Source organism: Corvus cornix, chromosome 14 (assembly GCF_000738735.6).
Source record: "Corvus cornix cornix isolate S_Up_H32 chromosome 14, ASM73873v5, whole genome shotgun sequence".
NCBI classification, from domain to species: domain Eukaryota; kingdom Metazoa; phylum Chordata; class Aves; order Passeriformes; family Corvidae; genus Corvus; species Corvus cornix.
In genome coordinates, this window is record NC_046344.1 from 12882991 (window position 1) to 12909582 (window position 26592).

At 38.9% G+C, this 26592-nt stretch overlaps 1 protein-coding gene across 18 annotated transcripts in view; it reads right to left on the reverse strand.

Moving 5' to 3' along the window:
• The window catches only part of RBFOX1 (RNA binding fox-1 homolog 1), a 1114622-nt gene that overhangs the window by 686440 nt on the left and 401590 nt on the right, over nt 1–26592 (reverse strand). Inside the window, exon 1 of one of the 18 annotated variants that reach the window (XM_010392190.3) lies at nt 10804–10831. The exons of the other annotated variants lie outside the window; for them this stretch is intronic. The gene's annotated coding sequence lies outside the window, so the exon portion shown is untranslated. Of the gene's footprint in view, nt 1–10803; nt 10832–26592 lie in introns of those variants that run through there. 18 annotated transcript variants of the gene reach the window in all.

Below are 26592 nucleotides of genomic sequence, written 5' to 3' on the forward strand. Positions count from 1 at the left end.
TGAGTTCATGAGCCCAAGAGCATTGCTGGCAAAGGAACAGAAACTCAGAGAGAGCAAAGGTCTGAGGCCACAAGGCAGGGGAATTGTCACTGGAAGGTACGTTAAAAAAAGAAACCCCTCACATGTCAGGTCTGGTTAAAAAAAAAACCAACGAAGTCTGGAAAGTCTCTGTGATTTCCACCCCCAAGAGTACAGAGGCTAATCAGAAAGGGTGTGTGCTTCCCACTGCCAGCCCCACACAATCCTGTCCTTTTTAAACCAAAACAAGGATCTGTTTGGGTTTTTGGAGGTTTTTTTTGTTTGTGCTTATCACAGTTCTTGTTATTCTATGAGCAAGACCATAGCTCTGAGAGGAGCCTCCTTAATTCCCACAACCAGGACTAATTTATTACGGCAACAGGGGAAGAGAGAGCAGGGAAGAAATATTTTTCCCAAAAAAAATCAGATTGGCAGCCTGCATGTGGAAATGCTGAAGATTCTGATTTTTTTTTTTCCCTGCCTGCATTCCAAAATGCTCAGTTTTCTCCTCTGCTGATTCTCTCTCTGTCACTACATCAAACAACCACGCTGCCCAGTACTAGGCTGGCCCATTTCCTTTAGGCAAAGCTTCAGTGAAACTCCAGGGCCACTGCACAGTGAGAATGATCTTGGAGCCGAGATCTTTCTGCTTGCTAAGCGCAAGGCGAGAATATTCTTAGAAAAATGTCGTATTTAAAAAAAAAAATTCCTTTTTAACTCATGCTTGATCCACAGACAATTCAGCTCTTGGATGGATCAATTATGTAAAGCCAACATGGCTAAAAGGCAAATCCTTCCAAAAATTCCCTGAGAAGGGGAAACAGGATAAGGAGTAAAACATATTTGCCAATGATCCTTTAGCACTTACCAGAAAAATTAAAACATAGTAGAAAACATTTTCTAAATAATTATTATTAATTTTCATCTTACTGTCTTTTAACTTTTTCTTCAGAGACATAAAGATGATTTTGGATAAGACTGCGAACAGCACCAGAAACTTGCATCCTGATGTATTGGAAGAAAACACATTCCCTCACTTCATTAAACTCTTCAAAGATTCACCAGCATTTCTGAGTACTCAGAAAACACCACTGTGCTCACTCTTCAGCCATCAAGTACATTTCATAACATCTGCATATTTATTCCATAACAATGAGGTGTTTCTGATTTTAGTCTTCAAGTTAAGCTACGCTGCTTGTCCTAAAAATCCAGATTTAACAAATTATTTGTATATTTTAATTTGGGCAGACCACATATATCTTTTAAGATTTTTTTGTTTGTTAATTTAGTTGAATAAAACTGCCTATAGTTTTATAGGTGCTGCTCAGCAACAGCAGTTCTGTTAGCAATTCTGTGCTACATTTAGATGTCCACTCACGCAAGCCTAAAGACATAAAAGTTTCATAAATAAATATATTTCCAAGGTGACTTTCTTTAAAACAGTTCAATTCAAAGATAACAATTTTTGCCTTCTGGCACTTACTCTTAAAAAATATTCATTTTGCATGAGTAAGTCTGTGTAAAAGGCAAAAAGATGCCACTACTGCTTTTAAAAATAGTTGGGGAATAAAAAAGAAAGGAAGTTACATATCGTCTAAATTATTCTACAGATAATGTCATGGGAAATTTGCTCTGTAACTTCAACTAGACAAAATGTCAAGGTCAGCCTTGGGCTCTGTTCAGCAAAGCCCCGAGTCACTCACGCAGAGGCAGAGAATTTTTCGGGTTCTCTCTGTTCCCTGCCCTGATCCGGCCATCGGTGCTTGCAGGAGGCTCCGTGGCTGCAGAGCAGAGGGGCTCCGAGCCCAGCCTGCAGGGCTGAGCACACACCTGCAGCTCCCCTGGGCCTGAGGGTGCCACCCTGCCAGAAGCTCTTCATGAACTCACAGCTTGTGGGACCAAAGGACACAAACTTGGGGAGCAAACACAGTTCTGCCACTGCACCACGACAATGGGGTCCTTCTGTTCAGAGAGCAAAGTTAACTCAAGGCTCACTCGTGGGTAAGCACAGGGAAACTACAGCTCTGCCTTCTTCAGTGCCTACAAATTCACAGGGAGAAAAACACAGCCAAAACTCAAACACACCCAAAGAAGGTTTCAGAACAGGAGGAAAGACGAAGCCATGTTGGATTGCATTCTCTCTGTTCCTTCTAACAAGCCCAACACACAGAACACAACCTAGATCCAGTGACATAACATTTCCATTAATGGAGCTAATGCTAAAAAGGGCACAGTGCAGCTCGACTGACAAGCTGGCATTAAATTAATTCATTGGCTTATACATCTACTGCACAACTGGCTTTCCTGGTATTTTTTTTTGAATTAAGATGCTACAAAAGGGGGAAAAAAATAGACTTGTTTTCTTGTGGGGAGTGAACTTATTCTCAGCCTTTATGAATGTTGTTTGGGAGCATATTGGTGCTCCTGGTGTCTGTTGCTGCCTGGCTACAGAGCTTTCTCCTCCTTCCAGGAGGTGTTTCATACATCCAATAAGTGATGTGCAGGTACATTTATAGCACCCCTAGATAGATGTGCAAGTATATTTGCACATGTCCATTTATTGCACCGATACTGCAGGATACGGTAGTATTGGTTCCATGATGAAATATGTGGGGGTGGCACATTGTGGTTGCCAGACAAAGTACAGAATTACAGAGAGACAGACTGGGAATTGTTAAATCTAACATGCATGGTAAGTCCTATTCTCTCTTTTTGTACCACAGAGGTCACTGGAAGCCATTACCTCAAAGGAAATGATGCCACAGAAAAGTTTACAAAAATGCTGCAGGGACTAGGTTTGGAAAGAAGGAAAATATAAATTTATACTGTAAGACAGCATTCTTACATATGTGAGAAGCACATTTTGGAGATCTCTCTAGATCCAACAACTGCTTTCCCTTTCTGGTGTTACCCAGTTATCCATGTTGTTAAACATAGATTTGAATCCCCACACATTACTGGAAACCAGCTCCACTCCAGAAAAAACATTGGTGTAACATTTTATATTTGAATTATGTCAACATTGTGAAGACACAAGTTCTTCTAGCAGTTCCCCTTCTTTCAGTTTCCCTCTAGGCAATGTTAGAGCAAATTTCCCTCTTCTCATCTACTGAAGTTCAATTTTTCCTATTTAAAAGGCAAGGGAGACAACAGACTTTCAAGAAGTTTTTCTCTGAACTAGAATTGTTTGCATCTATTGTTGGCATCATCCTTGCATTAAATATACATTCGACATGCAGTTGTCCCTGTCAGAATTAAACTTTAGAGGAAAAATCCTTATGATCATTGCTCTATGTGCCTCACAAAAAAAAAAGCACCAGAGAATGTAAAGAAGAGGAACATTAATGAGAGACATTTAGAAATAATAAGGCAGGTCACCTTTTATTTTTAGTATATGTAGTCCTTTCACAACTATTCAGAGAACAAGAGTTATGGTTATCAGAGTGCTACGACAATCATGCCAAGAAGTTAATTACTAAGAAATAAATATACTGCTATAACTCATTTTCATATTCAGTTGATGGATTTTTATTTTATTCCTTTTTCCCCAAGAAATCAGTGTACTCACAGATTTTCATGAGAGTCAGATTTTCATGAGAGTTCAGATCTCATTTTGGCACCCAAATGAGAGCCAGACTTTGCCAAGAGCTCGGTGCCTTGCAGAACAGGAACTGTGAGGAGTTGAGCTATTTTGAAAATCTAGCAGCTGCTGTGTAGGTTGAGAATATGAAATTCTGGTCCTGAGCTCTTTAAAAGCCTGGCCTTACCTAACTAACAGCATTATAAGCAAGAATCCTAAATGTAGGAAATTACAGTTCCTTCTGCAGTGTCCTTTGTCCTGCTGAAAACTTACACTTCTCGTGCATTTCAAGAACTTTGCATTCCCATTATTGCCACCAGGCCCCTCGCTGCCTCCAGGAGCAGCTCTGACCTTTCCAACACATCCTTCTTCAGGGAGAAAAGGTTATTTTTTTTCCCCTGGTTTAATAGCAAAGTTGCCTCATTACTGGCACTATTAGAATTTTAAACTGAAATAATGCTCAGCATTTGACTCGGGGGCCTCAGAGTGTTCTGCCAGTGGAGCCCCAGTGGTCACCACCCTCCCTGTCCCTCTCCAGGTACAATCTTAACAGTCTGGAAAACAGAGACTGGTTCTCTTTGATCAGGTGGAGCATGCCCTCGCTCTTCCTCACTCCCTCATATTATGACAGCTTCACATTTTTAAAAATACAGAAATGCCAATAATTACGAATACTATATTAATTTTCTGGGAAATAATAACATCAGGGTCATTTCAGATAAAGAAAAAACAGTCCAGAAATGGACAGGTGGGTTGGTGTTTGCAGACACTCCAATTACAGCAGCACATGATTCACATGAGGTACAGTGCACAGGCATCAGTTGTTCTTCTGGAATACTTAACTTTCGGAATTTCTTTACAATAGATGTTGCCTTTCTCACTCTACAAACTTTCATCCCCTCACCACTTTGCCTGCAGAATCAACTCAAGAATTTTTTTTCAAAACTTCCTTTCTTTTCTTTTTGGGCAAAATGCTTGGGTTTGAAACATATTTTTTAAATGAAGAATTAACCTACCACAAAGGATTGCAGAAACCTTTTGATAATTTGATAATTTAATCAAATTCACATTTTTCTACCCATTTTCCTAATTTTTTGGTGGTTTTTGAGATGACAGAGATAAAGTGTGTTTTCTGCAAAACAGTCCACCAATTCACATGGACTGCAAAAGGCCTTAACAATTTCATAATAATGACTGAAAAAACACAACTATTTATGTAAACCATCAAGAGCAGAGACAATCCTGATTCCTGTCAGTGGAAAATGAAGTATTTTAAAGACATATCAAAAGAGACCTCCGGAGATATGCAACCAGTGCTTTAAATCTTTTTTGAAAGGTATTGTCAAAAGAAATTCAGATGAGGTTTCCAGTTTGAGCCAACATTCCTAAATGCTTCACTTGGATTGCACTGACACAATCTTGTAAGTTCAGGCAATGAACTTTAGTTTATGCAACAGACCTGCAGAAAAAAATATTTTGAAGAGATTTAAGATTGCCTTGTTTTTAAACATGAACTGAAAATCTCTAAACAAATTATATTAGCAAAATTATCACCAGTACCAGACAGCTACATTCCTCATGCTAATTTCAAATATATCTTAAATTTAATTCCAGTTGTCACATAAACTATTATGCACATTTTGTAATCATGCATCTCTAATCAACTTTAGATCCCAAATTACATTTGTCTGGAAAGTTTCAAAGCTTTTGATTGCACAGTCATGAAACCAAACCTTCGTGGACATGGAAACATTCACACAAGGTAATTGCTGGAACAGAGGCTGCTCCTCCCCTTGCCAGGCTACATGAAATTGTAACTTATCCTTTAAATTTTCATCAAAGAAATTGTATAAAAAGGTTTTGGAAGCACTCTTCCTCCAAACACTAACAGGAAACTGAAATTCCTACAGCAGATCATGATTATGGGAATGAAGTGGAGCATTTCAGCCCCTTCACCATGGCATGGGGAAGATCCTGTGGGTGACCACGGCTCTGGGACTGTGCCCATGTAGTGACCAAACACCTGTAGATCAGAGCATCGACTACAGCAGAGCCCAAGGATCAAACATTCCCTGTATCCACATCATTACAGCATTTCCTTTGCCTCTTCCCATCAGCAGCCTCCTCTTGCACACTCACTGAAGGACCAGACTGCACTAAAGTGAATTTGAAGGCACAAATGTCATTTATTAATTTGCCACTTTTCCCCCCTATCTTCTTTCTTGGCAATCAGCTGTGATACATAACCTGAATTTTAATACCAAATTACAAGAGCACTGTGTAAATGGCATACTCTAAAATGCAGACTTTCCCTTTTCTTTTAGGTAAAATTAAGCTAATCTGCTTCGACAGAAGAGGGCTCTTTGGAACCACCTAGTGAGTCTCCCAAATATGAAGCAGTAACTCAAATGTCAATTACTTTTCCAACAGCAGACAAATTGCTAGCACACTAATGCAATTTAAGGACAATAATTAGATAACAGGACTACAGAGTGTACCAGGTGACAGAGTTTCTGAGATAATAGAATCTAGTGTCCTACTTCTTAAATATTAACATCATTCCATTTCAGTCAATCGGTTTATGGTAATTTTAAAAGGGCAAAGCAAATTCTTTTTATTGCTAATAATATTGTGCTTCTCCAGCATTAGCTTTGAAGGTTAGCAATTTACAGGGTCAAACCTTAATTATATTATTTCCTTTTTATTTACTTTTCTTTTTTAATCTTTCCTCTTTGAAGTCTTTTCATATTATAGAGATTTTAAAGCACTTGATTAAAAAAAAACCTGAAAACTCTTGAAATGTGAGTTCACTGTGCTCAAGAGAAAGGAGCCAGCTTCCCCACAGCACACGTAATGTCTTTGTTATACCCATTTAGAAATTCACAAACTTTTCCTATAATCACTTTCTATTACAATTGCATTCTAGTCTCAGTGGTTTTGTTAACTGCATGTCAGGCAATCCACGATGCCATGTACCATGTCCAAGGCTTTGCAAAATAAATGCAGCCGACTGTCTCTCCATAAATATTCCAGGCAGAAGAAATCTCCTTGCTTTAGCCACAAGTACCCAGATCGCTAAATTTCACTTTGCGTCATGAATTTATATTGGAATATTCTTCCAGTCCCACTTTTTTTTCCCCCCATTAGTCAGCTGTGGAACATTTGTTTTCAACAAAGTCTCTGTAATTCTCGGCACCAGACTTCCTTTCATCCATAAAACTAATGCCCACTGACACAGTGAAATATCTCCACTCTGACCAGAGCGACTAACTCCAGGACAGGGGAGGAATTTACCTGGAATAATGTTTGGCTTCTCAACTGAGACCACAAGAAGAATGCAAATTTGTGATCTCTGGAGGTTTTTAAGTTTCCAGGTGAATAAAGACAGAAATGAACTCATAATACAGACCATGAAAATTTGTATTTTGAAACATACTTTTTTCCCATCTTAAGAAAAGAAAAGCTTTAAGGGCTGTATTAAGAACCAGCCAAGCCACCTGGCTTTCAGAAATGTTTGTGCTTGTCTTCCAAAGCCATACTTGTATTCTTTAGTTAAAAAACAAGCCTTGTGTAATACAGTTTTACATATTCTGAAGTGTTTGCTGACAGACACATGAAAAGGTTGCCATCAATCGTACAGGTTCTGGTCCTTGAGGCTACAGCATTTCTATTTGGGAAATATTCAATATCATAACACAGTGGTTTGGTACCTGCTGTGGGGTGAGGAAAGGAAAATTAAAAAGTATAGCAAAACATTGAGATAATTCTTTCTTAGCACTGTGGGGGTCTGTGAGCCTACAAACCTGAGAGCCACTGCCCAGGAATCATTGTAGTACCCTGTAAGAACAGACTTCTCTCACCTTCTGGTCATATACAAACACAGTTTGGGTTTCTCATATGCCCCATTGCCTCCATTGTAGCAGATGATAATGATCATTAATTATCTTCACTGTGATTTGTTACCCTGCTGATAGAACAGTAATGCATAAGGCACTGCCTGTACTTTCTCAGTTAATCTGGAACTCCAATATCAAACACTGATCAAAAATGCACCACTACCTGATACAGCTGTATCATCTCTGCTCATGATTCCCCTGGTTTTACCATGTGCATTTCAGCTACACTGGGAAACAGATCTGTGGATATCTGAACAATGTATCCTGACACTACCTGAGCTTTTCTTTTCAACAGGAGAAATCTTGCTCATTTTGACCGGCAGGGAATATGGATTTGTGAACGAGTAATGGAAATGCACTATGCTGAGGACTTGGGTATCAGAGTGGTCATCTCTGACAAAGACCTCCAAGCCCCTCAGCCAGAACATCCCAAACCCTAAAAAACCCCTTGTGTATTATCTGCTAGCCCTGTGACAGAGCCATGACTTCAGCTGCCAGGGTCACACTGAAATACAGCCTTTAGGAAACAGCAGAACTGCTAAAACCTGTACAAAGCAGCTCACTGTACAACAGGCAGAGAAAATCTGAGGTTACTCTCTTATTGCTTGAATTGCAGTTAGAACTCACATTTGACTTCAAATGAGAGTAAAACTGTCACGTCATCAGAGGCAAATGAAGAGAAATCTTGGAGGTGAATACTGCTCTCTGAGATCCAGGCACCTCCTGGGCTGTATTTGTTTATCACACAATACATCAGGCAATTCTTTGCTCACAAAACACTTTGAGGAGAATTTATACTAAAGTAAGCAAACAAACATGTTCACCAGTCCATAGGGCCTGAGGGGATTCATCCCAGAGTTCTGGAGGAGCTGGTGGATGTTCTGGCAGTAACCCCTCTCTATCATCTGCCAAGGGGCTTGGGAATCTGGGGAGGTCCCTGCTGACTGGAAGCTGACCAAGATTATTTCATCCTACACAAAAGGGCTTGAGGAAAGACCCAGGGAACAGCAGATCTTTTAGTCAAACCTCAGCACCTGGAAAATTTTATTACTAGCATATAGATTATATACTGGATACTGTTGAGAAGCCTTTAAGTCATTCTAAAGGAAAAAAGCTCTGCCCACCCCACTCTCAGAGGGCTCAGGGGTGCCTCAGGCACTCATGGCACCACATTATCCAGGGATGTGGAGGTGGGAGCCTCTCACATTATGCTCACAGCACACAAAACAGAAGAAAATAAAGAGTCTGTGAAAAAAACCCAAAACCGAAAAACAAACACAGAAGAGACTGGGGAATGAGTACTGCTCTGTGGGGAATGCTTAGAGCTGATAAACATTTATAGCCCAGGCATGCATAATTTTGAATCTACTGCTTTTAGTAGTAAAGTGACAAAACAAAGAAAGAAGCAGGAAGGCATAAAAAAAAACGTTACCAGGACAGCAATTAGTAAAGGGACACTTAGTGTAAGGCATAACAATGAGCAATATGTGTTAATAAAATGTTATATACTTTGCTTTTTTAAAAACTTTCACAATTCCTTTAAATAGCTAACCTCAAATAGCTACAGGCAAAAACCAGTGATCGATATCATTCCCTTATATATCTTTCCATTAAGCAGACTGAAGCCAACAGACAACCTTTCCATGAACTTACTCCGTTCCATATGTATCGAGACTGACAAATCATTATTCATTCCTCTAAGCACAACGGCTGTCTTAGTTCTTATGGATAGGAAGAAAAAAAAAAACCCACACTTTTTTGGACAATGAAAAATTCTATCTTTATTCTTCTTCCTACTCCTTTTCACACAGCCCTAACTCTGTGTCCCAGGATAATGAGAATCGAATATAAATGAAATAAAGGGACTTCTATCCACTTCTATAAAGAAAATAAAGTCTTTTTTTTTTTTTTTTGGTAATCCAACATCTAATTTCAAAAAGGAAATAGCTTCAAGACTTGCATGCTTTTAAAAGTATATGTCTGATTCTATAATGGTAGTCTAAGAAAATCACACTCCTTAAAGGGAAGTCCTGCATTTATGTTGTTCACAGTATTTTTTCTACCTCATGCTCTCCTTTATTTCAATTATTTCATAAAAAACCTTATTTTCCCTCATTAAACACTCCTGTTTTCTGTCCCTAAAGTGAAGAACATAAAATTTTCTTCGTCCCATATTTATAAAAGTATAAACCACTGAAGACTATTTCTAGGGGTCTCTGTAGCTCTACCTACTATAAATACTCCTAGGTCCTCCCTAACTATTCAGTTCTGAAATAATTAAACCTCTTTGGAAAAAATAAAATACTAGACACCTTGATACATCAGAGCTACCTCAAGGATTCAAATTGTGCTTACATTTCTGCACATATTCTTTTAGTCTTACCCTTAAAATAACTAAAACTAGATTGCCAGAGCACACTTCAAATGCTACAGCACACAGCTAAGAGAACAAATAAATGAGTTAGAATGCTACTCATTGTTTGCCTTTATTTTAGAATAAAGTCAAATATGATTTATCCTGCTGGCTGTTTCAGTTTCTTTGAAACTCTGCAATTGGGATTTACATCTTCTGTGCTGAGACAAGTAGGTTAAATTGCTTCTACAATTATTCTGCATTTGTTAGTCCTGCATGGTATTTCTTTCCATGAAAACACAGTGTTCTCTACACTCAATCCTTTGTTCTCCATTCCTGTTTCTCTCCTACTTCAGAGCATCACAGAGTGGCTGAGGTTGAAAGGGGCCTCTGGAGACCACGGTCCATCATCCCCTCTGCTCAGGGCAGGGGCAGCCAGAGCAGTGCTCAAACCAAGGGAGCCTCACAGAGAAAACTCTCCAAAAAAATGCCTCAGTAGAAAAGAAATCAAGCAAGAGAAGACAGCCTGCAGTGCCAGGATATCCACGGGAAAGACACCGAGGATGGAACTGAGAGTGGGTTCAGGACTGAAATGTCTCCCTTCCCTCTCACCAGCACTGGACTGCACAGAAATGCCCCTAGCTGACAGGGAACCCTGCAGCCATCTGAGGGTGTCATTAAACATCAGCTCTCAGTGTCACTTCTTGGCAGCAAAAAGAAAAAAAAAGGAAAAGAAGAGTAAGTAGAGAGAGGAGCAAAAATTAATTGAATTCAGTAACTGACCAGAGAAAACAGCAGCAAGACTAATAGGGGAAATGGAAACATTCAGGAAAAACTTTTAATGAATTCTATAATGTTGCTTTGAGAAACCACTCAGGCATAGATCACCAGGAAAACAGATCTTGAGGAAAATGGCAAAAGCAGTAGTTTCTCCAGTAGAGTAGGAAACAACTTACTTGGCTCGCAGGAATGCAGAACGACTGAAGAAAGGAACTGGAAAGAAAAGGAATATCAGGATTCTGAAAATCTATGACAGAGAAAAGAGGGAGAGACAATAACGGATGGTGTAACATGAGATGATAAAGTGGGGAATACAGAGGAGAACAAGATGACACAGTGGGAAAACAAAACGGGGGCAGAGTTTACATATGAATCTGAGTCCAAAATTTATGGAATTATTGTCATAAGATGAAAAAGGGGATGACACACACAAATAAGGAGAAAAGCCAGTGACTTCAAACATAAAAGAAGGTAACAGCTGCTCTCCTGTTTCACTAAGTTGGATCATCCACCACATCCATATTTCAAATAGTAATTAATTAAGTTGTACTGGAGCCAACAACAGCAGGGACTCTTTATTAATGAATGCATAGATCAGATAAACAACTGTGCTGAAGATGGATTTTACTAGTAAACTTTAGCACTACCATTTCCTGTAAGAATAAATATGCATAAAACAGTGTCTCTGAAGATTTTCAGAGGTATGAAAAGTAAGAATTCAGACACTATTTGCATCAGCAGCAAAAGTTCTATGGAATCACAAATGAACGACATCAAGTTCTGCAACAATTCATGATACATGAATAGTATTTCAGCATTTCAGAAAGAAAAAATTAAAAGCTATAAAAAAACCAAACCACCCACCAAAAAACACCACTCCCCTGACCCAAACAAAGATTTATTTTTCTATACTAAGCTTAGGAAACTGGAGTACTTTTCTGAGAATAATCAGAACCCACTGGCTGCTGTTCAATGTGCAAACCAGCCTAATTACTCCCTCTGGCTGGTACCAAAATGTTTGACTTCTGTCAGGGGCAGTTTTTCATCTGGACTCTGGAATACTGGCTGTACCTGCTCTGCTGCTCCATTTCAGAGCTCCAAGTAAATACAAGCAATGCACATGCAGACCTACCTCTCAGGAGATGGGATAAGCACCTTTCATCACCAGAGTCTCCTCAGCTCAAAACCACCCAGCTGGAGCCTTTGCACTGCTCAGTGTACGTGGGCACTACTCACTTTGTTGAGCAATAGTTGCTCCCTATTTTTGGAATAAGGTTCTACTTTCTTGCTCAGAAAGCTGAGTTTAGCTGTAGGCTGCTACTTCATTCCTTTATTAAGCATCCTTCAACACATTCAGTATCCAAAAATTTATTCATCGTAAAGAAGGAGTTTGGATACAAAACTGTTTTTAAAAGTTTATCCCCAAGTTTTCCAGATCCTAAGTACTGGCATTTAAGTCACACATAAAGCTCAAGGGAAAGGTCATATTTTTCATCTTTCTAGGAAGGAAGGACAGAAGGATGGAAAGACCTAAGTCATAAGTGCTTAGTCATTGAAGCTCAGTACCCAGCTACCCAAAGCAGAAGCAAGAAACACAAGAGAAACGTGTCTGTCTTTCTAAACAAATCTGTTTCAAATTTTGCAGGCAATAAAAAAAAAAAAGAAGAAAGACAAGTCACTCTGCAGCTCAAAGCAGGAGAAGAATTGCGAAGCCATAAAACAGAGACTGTGGAGAATCAGTTTTCATCTTTTCCACCTCCTTTGGGGTGAACAGGCTACAGTAGGCCAGAAACAAGAATTTCTACCTTGCCCTTAGCGTGGCATGGAAAGAACCCAGCAATCCACACACACATTTCATAGAGCACTATGAACTGGCTGCATTTTCTTTCATTTCTGTTCTGTGTAGCTTTAAATACAACACTTGCTTTTTTTTTTTTTTTTTTTTTTGTCCTGTAACAAAGCTTTTTCCTGCACTATTCTTTCTTCGTATCACCCTGTATTTATTAATCGTCAGTTTACTTTATGAAACAATTCTTAGTACAACCTGATCAGTAAAAATCCACTTAAGCCTAGTGGCATGCCCCACACACCTTTTCATCAAGATTATTTGCATTTATATTTTATCAACCCCGAGATGCTCTAACCACAATCACAGTCCCAGTACCAGCACAATACATCAGGAATTTGAGATAGCCCTGCCCATGCAGGTGAAGTGGCACTGATTCCTCTTTCACAGGCAGAGAATTGTGACACTGCAATCAAGAGATCTGCCTCAGGAAACCAGGGATGCTACTGAGAGAGATTAGATTGAAATCTAAAATCCTTGACACCTAGCTAAGTACACATGACAAGACTGTGGAGAATGCTGGATCTTTCCACCTTTCTGTAATAAAACCTGAATGTAATCTAAATAGATTTATACCATCTGTCTCTTGAATTGAAATGGATATGAACTCATATTTTCTAGGTTACTTCTACTATTGACTACTTTCCCTTAACCTTCTAAAGCTGAACACACTGAAAGTACTAGAACCAATACAATATTTATTTCTATCCTTTGAGACTACCTAGTAACACCCATCAACATCAAACCTTCACTTAGTACCAACCATCACACAAAAACTGAAATTCCAGCACTCTTGATGCAAGTATTTATAGCAAACCTCGTGAGAAAACTGCTAGCTGGACTAATCCTTACCCTGACATTTTGGAATATAGGATTAGAAGTCTCTCCAGCTGCTTTCTTATGAGACACAGCATCGGTCAGGTGGCAGGAAAGAGGGAAGTGTGTGCATCCACTGAAATCAGAGGCAGTACTCTCAGGCTGATATCACATTTTAAGAATATCCTGGGTACTTTCAGTGCAAAGTTCTGCCATTCCCTCAGTGCACCCATCCTCAACATTCAGAAATCTTACAGGAGAAATCGTGACTAATGGAGCACACAGCAGAGCTTCAGAAATCTGCACTGTAAATCAGAGCTATAATGAACAGTCACTGCTATTGGAATCCATAGCTGAGGCCATTTGCAAGGAAGTAAAGCCAGATGGGGATGCTTAATTTACTTTCACTTAGCTGTGGTGTTCTCTGCATAATTCTTGTACAAATCCCCTCAACACTCTCAGAATATTTTGCATAGGCAAGGACATGCTGGCATGCAACACATTAATCTTCATATACCAATAGACACAATGTGTGCCAATAGACACAACAACCCATAATGATAGAGCTTATAATTTCTCAGCTCCTCATTTATTTTCAGCAATGGAATAAGTCAAAAGTACTGGTGAAAAGAGTTTGTGTCGTTCAAATTACACTGTAAGCATTTCCCTTCCTCCCAGTTTTACCGTAAAGGCCAAAAGATGTGGAAAAGTAAATAATTTCTGCCACTCAAAATGCCCAGAGCCTGGACAGAGGCATGAGGATAAATCAGGAATATAGGCACAGCCACTCTCAAATACCCCCACAGCGTTTTATTGTAAAAGTTTAGGTCTCAACTTTTCTATCAGCTTTCAGTGTGCTGCTTGAGGAAGTTACTGCTGTGCCTAAACTGCGGAAAGGTGCTTTCTAAACGTCCATGGATTTGTGCATGGGAACACATCTATTATATAGATAAAAAACAGATCAGTTCAGAAGTCTTAGCAACATTAAACAAGACATTCCACTGCAAATATCTAATGCTAGTAGAAAGTTCACCCTGTTACATTTAAGAACAGATGTTTTGAAAGTAAAGATGTTTAGATAGCCTCACACCCTAAGGCAGAAAAACGCTGAGTTATAAATCAGCACTTACTTTTATATCTTCTAATAAAGTCAAAGTCGTTTTAAAAATATAGTTTTAAGAAATTAATTTCAACCCTGACCATTTTTCTTTCTTTTCTACATGCAATTTCAGATGTCAGCATTTATATATGGGATACAACATTGCACATTAACATGTAACAGACTTATAATTAGTCTTTGCTGATGTCAGCTGAAGACCATCCACACATTTCTATGCAAGGCTGCTTTCCAGCTAGAAAACTTGATATAAATCATATATTAATCATTTTTTTCGCTAAACTTTATCCCATATCACTGACTTAAAAAAGTAAATAGTCCCCTAAAACAAGATAGTATGCACATTGTTAATACTTTTTGCTCAGAAGATCAGCCACGTGTAAAATAGGTGTATGTTCATGTAATTGGCTACAGTATTTTGCTCCATGGTTAAATGCATGATTTCCTCTAATAGAATGCCAGTGGGGTCTACATCACATTTTCTACTTCATAAAGACCAAATGAGCTGTGACCACAGGCTCCCCCAACTTAATGGAAAGTTCACTTGATGACTTCCAAGTTTAAATTGTCCCTCTCTACTGCGAATCAATAGATTTAAAACACGTTAATGGATCTTTTCCCCAAAAGCTTTAATCCCAAGAGACTTAGAAAGTAGATCTAACTCAGATTTATCACTCTTGCAACACACCAAACCCAAGGTCCTCTACGTTTACAATATAACAACAAAGCTGAATTCATGGAGACACCTCCTTGATGCAAACCACACACCTCCCCAGGTACTCAGGTACCAGCAGCTTTCAATGTTTCCTTTCTAAAATGTTAGAAGTAGTCTTTACAAAGCTATGAAGTTTTTCTAAACAGTCTTTTGCTACTCAAAATTTATCTGCTCCCAGCAAGTACACAAATATCTGGATGAAACAGTAAATTCAATTCCATGTACATAAAGAAAGATGGGAAGCACCCACATGCAGCTCTAGCTGAGGATTTCTACATCTTTGCAGCCAAAGAACTGTCCTTATATTAAACAAATTTTACAAAGGCCTAATTTTTATTTGTTTATTGGTTTTATTGTATTTTTAGATGGCTACCTCTACAAGAAAATGAGACTAAATAAAATCAAGGACCTGTGTACCTAGAGATTCCCACTATGTTTACCAAGACTTGAAACATTCTATATGTAAGACAGATTCTATATGTAAGGTCTATACATAAGATAGTCTAGATGTAAGTCTTAATCAGCATTTTTCATAATTTCAGAAACCTTTAACACTTGATCACAGGCTAGGAACATCAGAACATAAATCTAGAGGCTGAGTCTGAGTCAGAAAAAGAAGGAAAGAGGGTGTGTGGTGGGACTGACAAGAACAGACTGATTCTCAAGGCACCTCAAAAACATTGAGGCAGAAATTAATGAATACATTCAAATTAGTTTTGCCAGTGGATAAATTATGATCAGGAAGTTAAATTAAAGAAGTTACAAGAATCAGGATGAAGGTTCTATACACACAGAGGTTCCCTTACAAATGGCAGGTGCTTGGAAGCTTTTGAGGGTCATCTCCAGAGACTTTTTGTCACAATCACTGGGACAAAGTGGAAGCAAGAAAGAAGAGAATTAAAACAGAAGGAACCCAGAGTGAATGTCACCTGAGGTCAAGGCTGGTAAGTTTACGTTCTGAGGAAGGGGAAGAACACTTAGTGCTCTTTTGGAGAAAGCTGAAACTTTTAAGACATTAATAGGCTCCAAAAGGGAGTCAAGCAATTCCTAAAAAAGGAATATGGTACCTAGGCCCTCTTATAAAAGAGAATAAATTTATGAGAAATCAGCTTTTTCAAAGCACAGCACCTAGAATGGGAACTGAAAGCACCAGCCTAAGTGCACAATGAGAACCACAGAAAAATCAATGATTCCAATTTGTAAAGAAAGCACAAATCAAATATTGTTAATATGATATATAAGCACAATATAAACTATTTGTACTACACACATTAAGGATAAATTGCTTGAATAAATTCTATTTTTATGAAAAAATACTGCAAACAACATGCTGACATGTCAGGAAAGTGAAAATGACAACAGTGATGTTATTAGTACTATATGCTACTTCCTAGTGATTTCCCAGGATCATCTATTTTCACTTCAAGCAGCTGTTTAAATCCCTTTTTTGCCTCACTGAATCTAGTTTTGTTTTACATTCATTATATAACTGGTGGAGTCTATTACTTCTACTATTACTATGATCCTCACTTCATCGCAAACAAGAAAAAGAGACAATGCTTTCCTATTCTGAATTTCAGGAGGTATTGATGGTTTCAGCAGGGGACTGAGTTTTGGGAATGGAAATAGTGCTGCTTGCTGCATTTTTCTTCCCTCACAAAGCAAGTAGAAAAAAAGAACAATCCCTGACGTGGCCAAACAGAAGAGGAATACGTTACCACACTAGAAAAGGCCAAATCCAGCTGCAAGGATGAGAGAACAGAGAACTTGTGAAGAGTCCTTCCATTGGTAGAAGAATCCAACCTGCTACCAGCTCTGCTTTTCTCAGCCTAGGCTTTCACACACTGCAGATCATCACCTGCACTGACAGACTGATCAACTCAAGCCCCTCTGCCTTCTTTCAGGCTCTTTTTAAATTCAGGCTGCAGAAAAAATCCTAAGCATTATTTACTAATAAAAGTCCAGATTAATATAAAAAGAGGTTTGGGGGTTTTGCCTCTGTCCAACAGATGAACAACAATTTAATTTAATAGCTCTGGAGAGCACTTATAGAATGAACTGTAACTGAGGGCATAAACATCTCCATCGTGGAAACTACCATTGCAAAAGTATCTTTCTCACAATCTCAAAATAGTTAATAGATGGCCATGAGTTTGCCAAAAGATACATTTTTCTTCACCCAGGGACTGTTTCTTCCCAAAGGGTCTGAAAAGCAAGAACACCGTGGAAAACAGAATGGAGAAGCTGGAGCAGCTGCCGTCCATAGAAGTTTTTGACTAGAAGATGAATAGAAATAAAAGGTTGTGATTGCTCCTAAAGGAACTTGTTCCTTCCAAGATTAATCACTATGAGGGCTACATTTTTAATACTACCCTACTTAAAAAAAACTTATTTCAGGTTGTTAATTTTGCTTATCAAATATGCCTCATTTACTCAAATACTTTGTTTTATTTTGTGGAATCATTAAAAATGCACCACAAATTAAAAAGTAAACAATCCAGCTGCTGCTGAAACACAGTCAGGTTAGAGTTTTATTCTGAATATACCCAGGAAATAACCAGGGTAAATATTTGTATAATAAAACTGCCTCACACTACTTGCAACACTATCACTTTTACTGCTTTTTCTACAACTTCCAGGTAGTGAAATGGGCTCAGCAGCTCAGCCTCCCTACTAAAATAAATGCACAGGTCCGTGTGTGTATTTGCAAACCCTTCCAGGACAAACAGAGCTGCAGAATAATTGGGGCCAGAAGGACAAGCCTCTAGAGGTCAATGAGCTCCAACTGGAGCTCTTACTCAAACTGGACCTACTTTCAAAATGAGGTAAGTTTTCTCATGGCCCTGTCTAGTCATGCTTTCAATACCTTCAAGTATGGAAAGCCCCCAGTTTCTCTGGAACTGCTGTGAAGAAATTCCTGCTCCTCCCCTCTCCCATTTCCAAGAAGCATTTCCCCGGTGCTGCCTGCAACCACTGCTTCTTGTTCCTTAGCTGTGTCCCCCTGAGAGGACCCTCCCTCCCCCTGCCTGCTCTCCAATCTCTTTAGAAGTGTCTGACAGCAGTGCCCAACTGCTGGGACACGACCTGCTCCAGCCTCCACTCAAACCCTTCCTGGCTCTGGAAGGCCCAGTGGAACATCACGTTCCAGACACAGCCCCAAGAGGGGCTGGGCAAGGGCAATCATGTAGCCTTCCTTAAGTCCTACAAAAGAATCACTATCCAAGTGTTAATGCTGGGACAATGGGAGCATGTGGAGATAAGATTTTAATGGAGCACATGAAGAGCAATCCTACTACCAACAGTAACACCCATGTGCTCCTGACTCAAGAGTGAGGATGAAAATCAAGGAAAACTGTCACTTAGTTGTTAAATATCTTCATTAGACCAGAATGAGGATAATTACTGCTCACAAAATTCACAGTTTGAAAAATCCTCATCCATTTTCTCTCCTGTTGATGCAGCACATACCAAAGGGCTCACACTGGGGGCATTTCTGCACACAGCACGGGAGGGAAGGGAAGGCAAAATTCATCAAAGTATAATAGAACGCTTGCCTCAAACCACTTCCAATCACTTTATATGTCCCAGAACCACGGAAAATTGTTATTAAGCTTTCTCTTGTTTGTTTATTACTAAAATATATTTGGAATACAGAACACTGTACAGGTACTGCTTCAGCCATGGTTCACCTGTTGCAGATTTGCTGAAAAGAAGCACTGACAGCCCCTTCTTATTGGGTCCATTATCAGGCAGCTCCCCTCCCTTCAGCCCCTGGATAAGAACATGTTCAATGGCCCCTTTTTAATTACCAGGCCTGGCTGGGGAGGGTGGGTGGCTAAAGGACAAAGCAGCGGCCAGTGAAGGACATTTCTAATCTTATCTGAGGTTCCTTTGGAGAAAGAAATACAACTTGTATCTCCACCCCAGTCATTAGTCAGACACAAACAGCCGCTTGACTTGACGTGGTTATAAGCCGTGTTATCGCCGTCCCGCTCCCGCTTTGTGCCGCTTATCGGGAGATGGATGAGGGCCCAGCAACAATTCCACTTAATGGGGTTCCACATATTTCCCACCAGAGTGTGCATGGCAGAGGGATCCACACCCGGGCAGGGAATGATTCACTGCCCTCGCCTTGCGCAGGAGAAAAGGCTTTGAACAGGAAGTTTTTTTACACATTCTCCTTGTACAACTCATCCTCTTCTAAGGACCCACAGCAGCAAAGCTTTTTCATTTCTTCCCCTTTTTTTGCCCAGTATTTTCAAAAAAATAAATTCAACAAACCATAGTTTCCAATTATAATCCAGTAGTTAAGTTTTTCATTCAAGCTGCATTTTGCAGTAAGTAAGGGTTTCCTTATTCTAGTCCTTCTGGTTTTCAGGTAATAGAAAATATTAAAAAAAATATAAAAGCTACTTCACAACAATTTTACAGACCCTTCTAATTTATTATTCCAAATTATTATCTACAATTTTTAGTAATAACTCTAATATATACCACAAACTTAACAATTTAAATTTTCCATGTATATTTCTAAGACTTGTATATTTGCATTTTAATCATTTTAACTGAATCTTATGCTGCATAAAACTAAAATTTTCAAAAAAAACTTTTGTATTAATTTGTATTTTATGTTTAAGCTATTACCTTTTTGCACTAAAATATCAACAACACAAGTAATTATTTCTCCATATTGTAGCTTACAGATTTCCATGTTTCAACTATCTACAACTGCTCAAGACTTCCTCCATTTCCACAGCATTACAATTGTTAAATCATCATGAGTTTCAAAGTAACTGAGTTACCTCAAATCTACTGGTTACTTGCAAAGGATTAATAAATGGAATTTTAGCAGAAGAAACATACACTAATAAAAGACACAGAAATTATATTTCAGTTATCATATCGTCCATGATCCTTTTAGCGTTTCATTGCAAACTACTACTAAAATTAAATAATTAAAAATAAAGATACCAGAATGTTTTTTTTCCCCGTCCTTTCCTTTCCTCTCAACTTCAGTTCTATTTCAGGGAAACTACTGATTCCAATCTCCTTCCTCACTTGCTTATGCCAGCTCCATCTTACTTCCCTTGCTTTGGCTGCAGAATCACTCATCTCCAGAGGGCTGTGCTCAGAACCCAACCCAGTTCCCTCCAGTCTGCCCACACTGGTTTGTGCCTCAGAACTCCAGAAGAGAGGAGGATCTGTAAATTTAATTATCCCAGTGGAAATAGGGGGCAACTACAGACCCCCACAAATCCTCTCTGCAGGCTCTTGGGGATTTGTGAAGGGACCCTCCACGTCCCTTGGATGTTTGCTGTTCCTTTCCAACAGCCTTGTCCTCTTCACTCTACTGTCCCATTACAAGCAATTAAACCTGAGATTTAACAAAATGACACAGACAGTGAAAGGGAGCCAGGTGACTCCCAATATTCTGAGAAAATTCCAGCTGAAAATTCCAGCTGTGGCCACAGCATGTAACACACTCCGAGTGCACAGGGCGGCACTGCTAAAGGAGTGCTCTGCTGCCAGAAAGCAAAATCAAAATCTCTATTGAAACAAATATTGTACATTACCCTGGCAAAGCTAAAAGTCCAAGTGGGACAAGAGAGACCAACAAGAGAAGTAACAAAATGGAAATCAGCTGGGGGATGCAAGCAGGATATAGAGGCAACTCTTTGGAGAGAGGGAGGTTTCTGCACTGACATTGACTGAGATGAAAACGAGTCACAGTCACACTTTTATAGCAATATTTCCTGTCTCCAGGTGTTACTTTGCACTGCAACAAGGCTGGGATCTATGTCTGAACATAAATGTCAGCTGCCACTCCCGACTCTGGGACACCCAGCCTGGGCTCCATCTGCTCCTTCAGCAGCACAACCTGGAACTCCAAGGTCAGATCTACCAGACCCCATTAAAGACGATGCAAAGTGGAAAACATTTGAAGTATAAAGCCATGTGAACAATTATTTTCCAGCTATTCTTTTTACTTCTCTATTTCTATTTGCAAAGATTCCACTTATTTCAATTATTAACTCTGCTGATATTTTAGCTATCAAGCAGCAAGCAGCTATCAGCAAGTTTGTTTGCACCTTTTCTCTGTCAAGTCATTCTTTTGCACAGAAATTTGAGTAATGTCCTACTGAAATAAATAAAACCAAGACATTGCTAAGTTATTTATCAGCATTCTACCAGTGCCTTTTCCATTCCATTTAAAAAAATACATTTTGCTCACTATGAAAGGTTGAAGACAGAGGCTTAGGAGGTACGATCTGTACCTTGGCATGTAATGACTATTATGTTCCTTACACAAAGCTCATCATTACCTCCTGCTTTTTTCATGACAGGACAACAATTGCATCCAAATTAGCTTTTGAATAAAGCACTTCCCTCCATCAAAAGTCCAAACTTCCACACATTCCTACTTGAGGACTCAATAAAAAGCAAAAATAGACAATAAAAAGAAGCTAGCAAACTCTAAATATATATATTTGACTATATTTGTAATGTGTAAATCTGCTATTTAAAAAAAACCTGTGAAATTCAACCCCCTATTCTAATTCCAGAACTTTGTTTCTAAAAATATAATACTCAAGAAGTGAAAAATACTATCTAAAATGTTCCATGCATTTGATTTCCATGCAATTGTCCACTTGTAATCTGCAACTGCTTTATGTTTGAACTAAAGATTCAAAACATATTTTTTACTGGTTTTAGTCCACAAATTATAACAAAACCTGAAAAATCTAGTTGTGTTTAGTGAGCAAACTATGAGCTCATTTTTCAAACTTCAGGTCAGGAGCAACTTCACTTACTGTACACTGGAAAGACACCCAGCACATCTTATAAAACACAGTTAGGAAAAAGATAGTAAGAATCCACTGTAGTTTGACTCTTGACCATAACACAAGTCACTTTTTTAAGGGGAGGGGGAAAAAAACCCCAACAAAATGCCCAACACAATACAAAATTCAAGCAAAGTAAAAGAGGTGTCAGACAAAAAAATGTTATATGCATGCAGCACATAATCAGTTGGTTTTATTTTAAAGATATTTAATAAGAAAACTCAAAATGAGGCTGCTGTTAGTTCCTCTTGATGCAAATAAAATCAATGAAGATGATTTTGTGCCACAGTCTGTTTCTGAAATGTTAAGCCATCAAATCTAAACAGAAAAAAAAATAAATAAATGAACCACACCCAACCAAAACCCCAGCCCTTAACAGAGATAAAACTGTTACAGAACACACGATATTATGCTGAAAAGTGAAGCTGCAATTGCCTAGTACACCTGGAATTATGATCACATGAATCCATATGCATTATGATCCATCATCCATTTCAGCACTTAGTACAGAATGCTTTGTCATTGCCTAATACCAGGACTAGAACTAAATGAAAATTTCCCCTTGTTACAAACAAGCTTTCTTTCCCAAACAGTATTTTATAGTTCAGATCCACAAAAGCACATATTTTTGACATTTTTCTTTTCTGGTCATAGATTAAGTAGAAAAGTTAATTACACTTAAATAATTTTCAGTAAATCTAAGTAAGTTACCAAACTCTCATTTCTGGTGGCACTAAAAATACCAAAGAGATGTTTTTGACAACGAGTAGCCGAGGCAAATTTTCCATGTCATCATCATATAAATGATAAAGCAGGCTGCCAAGAAACCCCTCAGCACAGACTCTCTGGATCGGGGGACTATTTTATACTTCCCTACATAACTCAGGCACTGCTGAACTCACTCAACACACTACAATAGAGATTTCCCAGAGCATGCCAGCAAATCCACAAGGGTAATTTAAGCAGCACTCGAAGAACATATCTTTTAAACTTCTAAATAAAGATATTCAGAAGCTCATGTAATTGCCTGGAATCTCTGGAGTCAGTTCAGACAACAAATTCTGTCAGAGAATTTCCTTCCAGGGAAGGGTCACCTTAAAGACTAACAGGGGAAGACAGCGAGTCCATTAGATCAAGTGACCAAATCCACCACCAGCTTGACATTTAGCTACAAGGCAGGACAGGTGTCAGAAAATTAAGGAGCCGTTAACTGGGCCAAGACTAACACCCAAAAAGAGTAAAGAAGTGCACTGGAATTGGATATCAATCTATTAGTGGCAGCCCTAGAATGGCTTGCAACACTAAGTGAAAGAGGATAGATGGAGCAAGGAAAACACAAGCCCAAGTCGCCTGTCAAGTAAGTCACGGAGAAAAGCAAGCCCCTGTAATGCCTGTAAGCCTCAGGAGACAAGTTCATTAGGATTCTAACCCACAAAACGAGAGGCTGGACACTGCAGTGCTTGTTTCTTGCTGAAACATTCAGTTCTTGCAACAGTAGGTACACATATAAGGGGCAAAGTCAAATGCATTGCAGGGGCAACTTACTTACCCTAAGCTTATTGTGCATGACGCCTCTCCCCCCAGCCCCACGAAATATCAAATCCTCTCTGTAGCTTCCAAATAACAACAAGGAGTGCAATGCAGGCAGCACTTGGAAGAACAAGCCAGGAAAAGTTCTGGCCTACGTGACAGGGCATCTCTTTAAAGCGCCCCAGTAAGACCATAAAGGGACATTAGAGACAGGCATTTAACTGAAACTCAGAGTAATATCCTCCACTGGGAGTATTAGCACTTAATTGGGAACAAACTAAGTGACTGACTTAATTCTGATATATTGCACCATCTGTAGAGTCCAGGTTATAATTGATAGGCCAGCTGGATGTGAAACAAGGTACAGCATGTGAAATACTGTACTGAGCTTCTCACTCATTATTACTTTGCTAAACTGTTAAAGTTTAAATTGTCCTTTCCATTAAATGGGCATTGTTTCGTACTTATTCCTTGTTAATTAACATGTTATGAAATAGGTCGTGGCTTTCAGTACATGACAAGACTATTACTCTGAAAATCTCCTTGTTTTCTCTTTCCACTATAAAATTACCTTAACAATACACATGAGAGATCGCGGAGTTGTTCATGACCATGATCCTGTGCAAACACATGAGTAAGTTAAAGGAATTTCTCAATTCTTATACAAGCTCTGACAAACTGTAAAACAATCTCTGATTCACTTTTCGACCTAGGCTACCCTCAATATAGAAGCAGTAAAGTGAAAATCAGTTTGGGACTAGTGAAGCCTATAGCACTTTTTGCTGAGGCCATTTGATCTGAGAACCATAAAGCTGGCTTATTCTAAAATCTGGGCAACTGTGCAAACCTCTTACATGTATTTTGTTACACATTCCAGTAGTGGGTCAAGAGTGCCTGGACTTTGGAACAGATTTCCTCCTATTTAGTATAGCAAAAGCCAAAGGGATTAACCTGAAAGTCCCAATGGAAACAGCAGATGTGGAATAAGAGACATTTTGAGCATCTTGCTTTCAATGGTATGAAACCATTCTCACCAAGGAATTTACCTTTTTTACCTAGCTGTAAGGAAAAGGAACATAATTTTAATATGACCTGATATAAATCCCTACTCCCTTAGTACAAAATGAAAGTTATTGTAATAAATAGGCTCTTGATGGATTTCATGGTTTATATCTACTTGCATGAATGTAAGAGGGGAAACAGTGCAGTTAAATAGAGAAACTACGGAATTCTGACTCACTGACTGTGAGTAGGAAAGTCATCAATCAGCAAGGAGATGTCTCCTCTGATGGTAAGGTAGGCTCTAGCAGGTCCATTTTATGTAGATTTCAGAACTCTCAGAACTGACAGTGTGTGCCCCAAGCTGTGGCAGCCCCAAAGGCAGCAATTTCCATCATTGCCTCATATTCCCCTTCAAACACACGATGTCAGGAGCTGCTCTCATCCCTTGAGCTGATACTGCTAAAGCAAGCAGCATGACAGATTTTAATTAAAAGAAATAGATACAGCACAAGTGTTGAAACAACAAAATTCATGATCTGCCATGCAACAAAAATGCCAACAGCTCACTTTACGTGTTGATTTGTGCTCTTCCCTGAGACAGGAGGAACTCGTCTGCATTCCAAAAGGGTATTGATACACTCCATTATGCTGTTCCTGTCATATAACCAAACAGGTGTGGAAGTTATTTGGGCTCTGAAAGGTGGAATTACATTTGAATTAAGTTCTTTTAATTGTTTTTGCAGAAAAACAGAAACACATCTAGAGAACAGTGGTTTTCAAAAGAAACTCAGGAGCAAGTTTATCTCATAAATGCTTCTCTGGTGTTTCAAACATTTTCTAGGGGAAACAAAAATAACTTGAAGCTTCTTATCACCTGAACCATACTGCAAAAGGTCACTGCAGATAGATCAGTGTCAGAGCAGCAGCCATTATTAAGCTCCAAATGGCCTGGATTCTTCCATTTTTCAGTGGGGAAATTTTGTCCAACATATTATACAAGTCAGTGCTTCACATCCTGCACACACCTGGAAATCTCAACACATCAACACAAGCACAGAAATACCAGGTCAGTGGGATCTACACTTTAAATATACACTGTGATTTAGCAATTGTTTTCTCACACAGCAAGAGGACCCAAGAAAATCACCATGAACAGTTAACAACCCTTTTTCTTTGACTTTTATGGATTCCTTGCAGCTCACCACAAGGAAGCTAACCAATAAACAGGAGCCACGCTGGGAAGGGGCCATGGTGCTGAGCGTTGCACTGTTACATCACGGAGCACATCCAAAGCCAATCCCAGAGAAAAGGCTCCAGGAACACGTGCAGTTCCTGGGTTTCTGACTGACATACTGATCTCACAATAAACACCATGAGCAGTATGTCCCATGGCCAACATTTAGCTGCAAGGAAGGCAACCTAGCAGGTCAAAAAATATTTAAACACACCTACACAGAAACAGGAAAAAAAAAAAAAAAAAAAAAAAAAAGAGATTATTTAGAAATGCAACCTGTGTGTTATTTCTAATTTTTATCAAGTGTGTTGTCACAATGCAGGGCAGCATCTCTCCAGACTGCTTGGAATGTAAGACACACAAGCAGCATAAACAGAGATAACCTGAAATTAAAATCATAAACCCATTGATAAGCAGGGATGTGGTTGGAAAGATGAAAGATAACAAAGCACCATATGCAAATCCAGTTCTTACTCTAATGCAATGTAATATATATACACACGTTTTAATTGCTTACTTCAGTAAAAGTACAACGAGGCAAAGAACAAACACACATCAGACAGAATTTACTCTTGTTCTTACATTTTCAGACTTAATTAGGAATATTTTTGGGCACACGTATAACATTTGCTACAAAATTTCAGTAACAAAATATGTTATGATGAATCTTTACGAAGATGAAAACAAAACTCTTTATACTTTAAAAATGCATCTGATATGAATACAAATGTATGATTTATTCCAACCAACCTCGCCTTTTTACACAGTAATAATTAGAAAAGATTATGACACAAAGTGGGAAGAGGGGACTGACTTCTAGCCAAAGGGAACACAGAAATAAATTGAGGAATTTTAAAAGTTGA